The sequence below is a fragment of the Oncorhynchus nerka genome, unplaced genomic scaffold (genome assembly GCF_034236695.1).
Source record: "Oncorhynchus nerka isolate Pitt River unplaced genomic scaffold, Oner_Uvic_2.0 unplaced_scaffold_1888, whole genome shotgun sequence".
NCBI classification, from domain to species: Eukaryota; Metazoa; Chordata; class Actinopteri; order Salmoniformes; family Salmonidae; genus Oncorhynchus; species Oncorhynchus nerka.
The window spans coordinates 54,115-63,512 of NW_027039437.1; the positions used below are offsets into that span (position 1 = coordinate 54,115).

Sequence of the window (9,398 nt, forward strand, 5' to 3'; positions counted from 1 at the left end):
GTAAAGCGTGAAGGAGAGAAGAGTGGAGGAAGTAATCTGTGTCTGTGTCATCCTGTCTGTGTGGCTGTGTGTTGGTAAAGCGTGAAGGAGAGAAGAGTGGAGGAAGTCTGTGTCTGTGTCATCCTGTCTGTGTGGCTGTGTGCTGGTAAAGCGTGAAGGAGAGAAGAGTGGAGGAAGTAATCTGTGTCTGTGTGGCTGTGTGCTGGTAAAGCGTGAAGGAGAGAAGAGTGGAGGAAGTAATCTGTGTCTGTGTCATCCTGTCTGTGTGGCTGTGTGCTGGTAAAGCGTGAAGGAGAGAAGAGTGGAGGAAGTAATCTGTGTCTGTGTCATCCTGTCTGTGTGTTGGTAAAGCGTGAAGGAGAGAAGAGTGGAGGAAGTCTGTCTGTGTCATCCTGTCTGTGTGGCTGTGTGCTGGTAAAGCGTGAAGGAGAGAAGAGTGGAGGAAGTAATCTGTGTCTGTGTCATCCTGTCTGTGTGTTGGTAAAGCGTGAAGGAGAGAAGAGTGGAGGAAGTCTGTCTGTGTCATCCTGTCTGTGTGGCTGTGTGCTGGTAAAGCGTGAAGGAGAGAAGAGTGGAGGAAGTAATCTGTGTCTGTGTGGCTGTGTGCTGGTAAAGCGTGAAGGAGAGAAGAGTGGAGGAAGTCTGTGTCTGTGTCATCCTGTCTGTGTGGCTGTGTGCTGGTAAAGCGTGAAGGAGAGAAGAGTGGAGGAAGTAATCTGTGTCTGTGTGGCTGTGTGCTGGTAAAGCGTGAAGGAGAGAAGAGTGGAGGAAGTAATCTGTGTCTGTGTCATCCTGTCTGTGTGGCTGTGTGCTGGTAAAGCGTGAAGGAGAGAAGAGTGGAGGAAGTAATCTGTGTCTGTGTCATCCTGTCTGTGTGTTGGTAAAGCGTGAAGGAGAGAAGAGTGGAGGAAGTCTGTCTGTGTCATCCTGTCTGTGTGGCTGTGTGCTGGTAAAGCGTGAAGGAGAGAAGAGTGGAGGAAGTAATCTGTGTCTGTGTGGCTGTGTGCTGGTAAAGCGTGAAGGAGAGAAGAGTGGAGGAAGTAATCTGTGTCTGTGTCATCCTGTCTGTGTGGCTGTGTGCTGGTAAAGCGTGAAGGAGAGAAGAGTGGAGGAAGTAATCTGTGTCTGTGTCATCCTGTCTGTGTGGCTGTGTGTTGGTAAAGCGTGAAGGAGAGAAGAGTGGAGGAAGTCTGTGTCTGTGTCATCCTGTCTGTGTGGCTGTGTGCTGGTAAAGCGTGAAGGAGAGAAGAGTGGAGGAAGTAATCTGTGTCTGTGTGGCTGTGTGCTGGTAAAGGGTGAAGGAGAGAAGAGTGGAGGAAGTAATCTGTGTCTGTGTCATCCTGTCTGTGTGGCTGTGTGCTGGTAAAGCGTGAAGGAGAGAAGAGTGGAGGAAGTAATCTGTGTCTGTGTCATCCTGTCTGTGTGGCTGTGTGTTGGTAAAGCGTGAAGGAGAGAAGAGTGGAGGAAGTAATCTGTGTCTGTGTCATCCTGTCTGTGTGGCTGTGTGTTGGTAAAGCGTGAAGGAGAGAAGAGTGGAGGAAGTCTGTGTCTGTGTCATCCTGTCTGTGTGGCTGTGTGTTGGTAAAGCGTGAAGGAGAGAAGAGTGGAGGAAGTCTGTGTCTGTGTCATCCTGTCTGTGTGGCTGTGTGTTGGTAAAGCGTGAAGGAGAGAAGAGTGGAGGAAGTAATCTGTGTCTGTGTCATCCTGTCTGTGTGGCTGTGTGTTGGTAAAGCGTGAAGGAGAGAAGAGTGGAGGAAGTAATCTGTGTCTGTGTCATCCTGTCTGTGTGGCTGTGTGTTGGTAAAGCGTGAAGGAGAGAAGAGTGGAGGAAGTAATCTTTGTCTGTGTCATCCTGTCTGTGTGGCTGTGTGTTGGTAAAGCGTGAAGGAGAGAAGAGTGGAGGAAGTCTGTGTCATCCTGTCTGTGTGGCTGTGTGCTGGTAAAGCGTGAAGGAGAGAAGAGTGGAGGAAGTAATCTGTGTCTGTGTCATCCTGTCTGTGTGGCTGTGTGTTGGTAAAGCGTGAAGGAGAGAAGAGTGGAGGAAGTCTGTGTCATCCTGTCTGTGTGGCTGTGTGTTGGTAAAGCGTGAAGGAGAGAAGAGTGGAGGAAGTTATCTGTGTCTGTGTCATCCTGTCTGTGTGGCTGTGTGTTGGTAAAGCGTGAAGGAGAGAAGAGTGGAGGAAGTAATCTGTGTCTGTGTCATCCTGTCTGTGTGGCTGTGTGTTGGTAAAGCGTGAAGGAGAGAAGAGTGGAGGAAGTAATCTGTGTCTGTGTCATCCTGTCTGTGTGGCTGTGTGTTGGTAAAGCGTGAAGGAGAGAAGAGTGGAGGAAGTTATCTGTGTCTGTGTCATCCTGTCTGTGTGGCTGTGTGTTGGTAAAGCGTGAAGGAGAGAAGAGTGGAGGAAGTAATCTGTGTCTGTGTCATTCTGTCTGTGTGGCTGTGTGTTGGTAAAGCGTGAAGGAGAGAAGAGTGGAGGAAGTTATCTGTGTCTGTGTCATCCTGTCTGTGTGGCTGTGTGTTGGTAAAGCGTGAAGGAGAGAAGAGTGGAGGAAGTCTGTGTCATCCTGTCTGTGTGGCTGTGTGCTGGTAAAGCGTGAAGGAGAGAAGAGTGGAGGAAGTTATCTGTGTCTGTGTCATCCTGTCTGTGTGGCTGTGTGCTGGTAAAGCGTGAAGGAGAGAAGAGTGGAGGAAGTCTGTGTCTGTGTCATCCTGTCTGAATGGCTGTGTGCTGGTAAAGCGTGAAGGAGAGAAGAGTGGAGGAAGTCTGTGTCATCCTGTCTGAATGGCTGTGTGCTGGTAAAGCGTGAAGGAGAGAAGAGTGGAGGAAGTCTGTGTCTGTGTCATCCTGTCTGAATGGCTGTGTGTTGGTAAAGCGTGAAGGAGAGAAGAGTGGAGGAAGTCTGTGTCTGTCATCCTGTCTGAATGGCTGTGTGTTGGTAAAGCGTGAAGGAGAGAAGAGTGGAGGAAGTTATCTGTGTCTGTGTGGCTGTGTGTTTTCACCATGTACCCTATCTCCAGGTCTCAGGACAGGTTCGTTCTTCGTGCCCAGTTTGTTTAACAGAGTGTAGGCCAGCTTCAGACTGCGGCTCCACAGTTTACCTGAGACAGAGAGAGAAAGCGAGAGAGAGAAGAGCAATTTCTCAGAGGAGAATATATGACCTCAGCTCTCCATAGATTGACTGAGAGGAGGGTGATCTTCTGAACTACAAAACATTAGTTATAAACTAAAGAAGTCCAATCTGAGACTGGGTTAGCCTGAAATGTCTCCCTATTCCGTCATATAGGGAGCCGCGTGCCATGTCAGACGGTGAGACCTACCGTACGTCAGCGTGTAGAGGGGTTTCCCGGTAACGTCCAGGGTGGTGAGAGCGGGGCTCTTGGCCTGTGAAGCCCCCCAACGTGCCAGGGCAGCCTGCAGGGCCGGGGGCCAGTTACTGACTACCCCCAGGGGCTCCCCCTTCACTGGGATGATCTGACGGCCCTCTGGCCTGGGGGTGTTGGGGTCCGGCTGGGGCACTACGGAGAGGGCAGAGTAGGAGAAGATCACAGGGACGGGATGGATAGATGAGGAAAGAGGGATGGAAGGAGGAAAGAATAAGGCATGGGAGAAGAAAATGGGGAAGAAAAGGAAAGAGTATAAAAAAAACAAGAGTAAAGTTGAGTTTTCTACTGGTTTAATGAAGACTAATAAAAGAGACAGATATCTACTTTCCACTACTACATCATTTTCAGGAATATACTTTAAATATAAATATCAAAAGTACATGGAATTACTCAAATGTACTTAAGTAACATAAGTGAAAGTATAAATAATTTCAACTTCCTTATATTAAAGTAAACCAGAAGGCTCAATTTGATTTATTTTTATTGACGGATAGCCAGGGCAAACTCAACACTCAGACACCATTTACAAACAAAGTGTTTGTGTTTAGTGAGTCCACCAGATCAGAGGCAGTAGGGACAACCAGGGATGTTCTTTTGATAAGTGTGTGAATTGGACCATTTTCCTGTCAAAATGTAACGAGTACTTTGGGTGTCAGGGAAAATGTATGGAGTAAAAGTACATTATTTTCTATAGGAATGTAGTGAAGTAAAAATAAAAGTTGCCAAAAAATATAAATAGTAAAGTACAGATACCACAAAAACTACTTAAGTAGTACTTCCTCTGGGAATGTTGGAATATTTTCTGAAGTACTGGAGTGGGTCCTTTGCATCTTACCCTCTACGATCTCCTCTGAGTCAGTCCAGGGAAGAAGTCACTGAGGCGGAGGTCTCTTGGGCCGTTTCAGAGTGTTGAGTAGCTGCTGGATCTTAGTGAAACACGGCTGTTTACTGGTACACCTGGACACGGAGGTAGAGGCAGGACAGAGGTAGAGGCAGGACAGAGGTAGAGGCAGGAGGAAGGGAATTACACACATGATCATAGACAAGTGAGCATAGACACACACACTCAGTCACGATCATACAGAGACACAAACAACACAAGCATGCATAACTGCACACACACACACACACACACACACACACACACATACACACACGCACACACACAGTAAAGGGTCAACATGGCCTGTGCTTTGAAAGCAGCACAGGTAGATATAGTAGAACTAAACTTGGGGTCAAAAACAGAAGGGTATTTCTCTGTGAAGAGTAGACAAACAGACAGGACAGACGACTCCATCACCCCTCCCCAGACCCTCCCCTCACAGTTGGATTCATATGACCTTTTCTGTTTCCTTTGTAATGAAAGACATGACACGTACGACAGAAAACAGATCACCCCAAAAAGAACAAAATATAGAATGTTAGCAGCATTCTCAACACAACTGGAATGAGGATGAGATTAATTTAATGTTGTTTAGTCAATGTACCATTATCTCTGAGAAAAACAGATTACATTCATTTAAAAAAATTCTGCAGTGTGCTGTACCAGCGTGATGCTGTTCTGCAGTGTGTTGTACATTCATTTTGTACCAGCTTGATGCTGTTCCTGTAGTGTGTTGTACCAGCTTGATGCTATCTGTAGTGTGTTGTACCAGCTTGATGCTGTTCTGCAGTGTGTTGTAATTGCTGTTCTGCAGTGTGTTGTACCAGCTTGATGCTGTTCTGCAGTGTGCTGTTGTGCTGTTCTGCACCAGCGTGATGCTGTTCTGCAGTGTGGTTCTGCAGTGTGTACCAGCGATGCTGTTCTGCGGTGTGTTGTATGCTGTTCTGCAGTGTGTTGTACCAGCGATGACCAGCGCGATGCTGTTCTGCAGCGCGATGCTGTTCTGCGGTACCAGCTTGCTGTTCTGCGGTGTGTTGTACCAGCTGCTGTTCTGCACCAGCTGATGTGTTCTGCAGTACCAGCTTGATGCTGTTCTGCAGTGTGTTGTACCAGCGTGATGCTGTTCTGCAGTGTGTTGTACCAGCGTGATGCTGTTCTGCAGTGTGTTGTACCAGCTTGATGCTGTTCTGCAGTGTGCTGTTCTGTACCAGCGTGATGCTGTTCTGCAGTGTGTTGTACCAGCGTGATGCTGTTCTGCAGTGTGTTGTACCAGCTTGATGCTGTTTCTGTGTTGTACCAGCGTGATGCTGTTCTGCAGTGTGTACCAGCGTGATGCTGTTCTGCAGTGTGTTGTACCAGCGTGATGCTGTTCTGTGTGTTGTACCAGCGTGATGCTGTTCTGCAGTGTGTTGTACCAGCTTGATGCTGTTCTGCAGTGTGTTGTACCAGCGTGATGCTGTTCTGCAGTGTGTTGTACCAGCGTGATGCTGTTCTGCAGTGCGGTTGTACCAGCTTGATGCTGTTCTGCAGTGTGTTGTACCAGCTTGATGCTGTTCTGCAGTGTGTTGTACCAGTGTGATGTTGTCTCTGCAGTGTGTTGTACCAGTTATGCTGTTCTGCGTGTTGTACCAGCGTGATGCTGTTCTGCGGTGTGTTGTACCAGCGCGATGCTGTTCTGCGGTGTGTTGTACCAATGCTGTTCTGCGGTGTGTTGTACCAGCGTGATGCTGTTCTGCAGTGTGTTGTACCAGCGTGATGCTGTTCTGCAGTGTGTTGTACCAGCGTGATGCTGTTCTGCAGTGTGTTGTACCAGCGTGATGCTGTTCTGCGGTGTGTTGTACCAGCGTGATGCTGTTCTGCGGTGTGTTGTACCAGCGCGATGCTGTTCTGCGGTGTGTTGTACCAGCGCGATGCTGTTCTGCGGTGTGCTTGTACCAGCCGTGATGCTGTTCTGCAGTGTGTTGTACCAGCGTGATGCTGTTCTGCAGTGTGTTGGCACCAGCGTGATGCTGTTCTCGCGGTGTTGTACCAGCTGATGCTGTCTACTGCGTGTTGTACCAGCGTGATGCTGTTCTGCGCGTGTTGTACCAGCGTGATGCTGTTCTGCAGTGTGTTGTACCAGCGTGATGCTGTTCTGCGGTGTTGCACCAGCGCGATGCTGTTCTGCCGGTGTGTTGTACCAGCGTGATGCTGTTCTGCAGTGTGTTGTACCAGCGTGATGCTGTTCTGCAGTGTGTTGTACCAGCGTGATGCTGTTCTGCAGTGTGTTGTACCAGCGTGATGCTGTTCTGCAGTGTGTTGTACCAGCGTGATGCTGTTCTGCAGTGTGTTGTACCAGCGTGATGCTGTTCTGCAGTGTGTTGTACCAGCGTGATGCTGTTCTGCAGTGTGTTGTACCAGCGTGATGCTGTTCTGCAGTGTGTTGTACCAGCGTGATGCTGTTCTGCGGTGTTGTACCAGCGTGATGCTGTTCTGCAGTGTGTTGTACCAGCGTGATGCTGTTCTGCAGTGTGTTGTACCAGCGTGATGCTGTTCTGCAGTGTGTTGTACCAGCGTGATGCTGTTCTGCAGTGTGTTGTACCAGCGTGATGCTGTTCTGCGGTGTGTTGTACCAGCGTGATGCTGTTCTGCGGTGTGTTGTACCAGCGTGATGCTGTTCTGCGGTGTGTTGTACCAGCGCGATGCTGTTCTGCAGTGTGTTGTACCAGCGTGATGCTGTTCTGCAGTGTGTTGTACCAGCTTGATGCTGTTCTGCAGTGTGTTCTACCAGCGCGTCGCTGTTCTGTGGTGTGTTATACAGTGTGTGTGTGTATGTGCGCATACCGTCAGCGGTGGTATCCAGCATGCTGGTGCGGCTCTGTCCTCGGGGCATCCCCCTGGGCATAGCATTGGGGGGCAGGTCCACCCTTGAACGCCTCTCAGGGGTTGAGGATGTCACGTCTGGGGGGACACTGTTCTCTGGAGGAAAGAGGTGGAGAGGGGAGTTAGACACTCAGATGGTTGACTTTAGCTCTATTCTATAGGACACCTAAACCAGGGTAGTCGGTCATCCAAACCTGTGTATTTGCAGGATGTTAGACTTACAAATGGGTTTCTGTGTGGGTTAACCTATGCATGCTTGGCTGTGTTTGTCTTACCTACACGTGTGTGCGTTTGTAGGGTGTGTGTCTTACCCATGCACGTGCGGGTTGTGTGTGTGTGTGTGTGTTTGCAGAGTGTGTGTGTGACGCACCTATGCGTGTGCTCGCCAGTATGTCGGCCAGCGCGGAAGTGGGGGTCTTATTCTCTCCGTGGGACAGGGTGGAGGAGGTGGAGGAGGAGGTGGAGGAGGAACTCTGCACTGAACGGTTGATCCAGTAGTCTGGGCTCTGGAGGCTCTGGGCCAGCACTGCACTCAGAGCTGCCTGGCGCGCAGGGACCCTCGATCCTCAGGCGCTGACGATGTGTCTGACAGGGAGACAGAACCACATTTGTGATGTGTGGTGAGATTAGTTGCGCAAAATAGCTGCCATGGCACCCCCCAGGTGTTTAGTTTAGTTTATTCATTCGACCATTTTAAAAAACAAGCACACATAAAACTTAAAAGCCATACATGCACATGAATAAAATCATCAAGGATAACACACAAAGTCTGGGACTTATTTCCATTGTGGTCCTTTTGAGACAAGATGACTAGACAAGATCCAACACAGCATGGCAGTGAAATAATAAAACAAAAACATAGAAGAACATCTATCATCAAAATCATAGAAGAACATCTATCTCATCAAAAACATAGAAGAGGAACATCTCATCATTCCAGTTACATCATAGGGGTTATTCACATGGGCACAGAAGACATCAAATATATTTGTACTTTATGTTTAAAGCTGTCCAGAGAGGACATTGTTTTATAGACAGAGGCAACTCATTCCATTCTGAGGCTCCAGTATACTAGACAGTACCTTTCCCAGCATTACTCCTGAACCTGGATAAGCACACATCAGCAACACCTGATCTGGTGCTGTGATTGTGTGCATCACTAACACGAGGAAAATAATCACTTAGATATCTGGGCGCAGGACCATAAATACTCCTGTAAACCAAACCTAGTCTAATCTGGGACACCTTCAATACCGCTCCTGATCCCGCTTATTCTGGGCCATCTGGAGCTTCCCTTCATAAGTTTAAATAAGCCCCCAAACCAGGAAGTACTAGCATAGTCAAAATGGCATTGAATGAGGGCAGACTCATGGAGTCCTTATCAAGCAGCTTGGACTTTCAAGCCAAAAACTTAGCCTGTCATTAACCTTCCCTAGCACCTTATTGGCCATGCTCACACCTCCCAAGCATCCATCAAGGATACCTCCCAAGTAGCTAACAGAGGTTTTAGTAGTCAGCACCTCACCCTAACTACACTCTGATTTCAGACGACCTACACAATTTAGGTCTGGATCCCAAAATAATTGCAGAGATAGCTTATTATCTCCAAGCCATTTGCTAATGTTAGTCAACTCTGTGCTAAGTATGCTCTCCAACATAGTTTTACATTTGTGAGACACCAGAAGTGTAGAGTCATCCGCATAAAGAAAAAAAAGACAGCAAGAACAAGCATCTTACATATCATTAATATACAAAAAAAACAGCAGAGGCCCAAGCACGCTCCCGTGCGGAACGCCACAACTCATTGGTTTGTGCCTGGGACAGTGAACCATTAACCTCTACTACTCGCTCCCTTCCTGATGAATAGGACTTTACCCAGCCTAGAGGGATACTGCTTAACCCCAGTGCCTCCAGTTTGGAGATTAGGAGACAGTGGTAAGCTGTATCAAAGGCCTTCTGTAGGTCAAGCAGTACCATTCCACCCAGATTTCCCTCATCAATCTCTTTCCTGATGAAGTCAGTCAAGTAAAGTAGACATGAATCAGCGGAGTATGTTTTTCTAAAAACCCGACTGAAAACCATACATTGGGTTGCATTGTTAGTAAACAGTGGAACCCCCAGGTGGGTTACATTGTTAGTGAACAGGGAACAGTGGATCCCCCAGGTGGGTTACATTGTTAGTGAACAGGGAACAGTGGATCCCCCAGGTGGGTTACATTGTTAGTGAACAGGGAACAGTGGAACCCCCAGGTGGGTTACATTGTTAGT

The 9,398-nt window shown here is 48.2% G+C and overlaps 1 pseudogene; it reads right to left on the reverse strand.

The window, feature by feature from the left end:
• Positions 1 to 7,715, reverse strand: part of LOC115118613 (disco-interacting protein 2 homolog B-A-like) — a 54,618-nt pseudogene extending 46,903 nt beyond the window's left edge.
• Between the last annotated feature and the right edge of the window lie 1,683 nt (positions 7,716 to 9,398).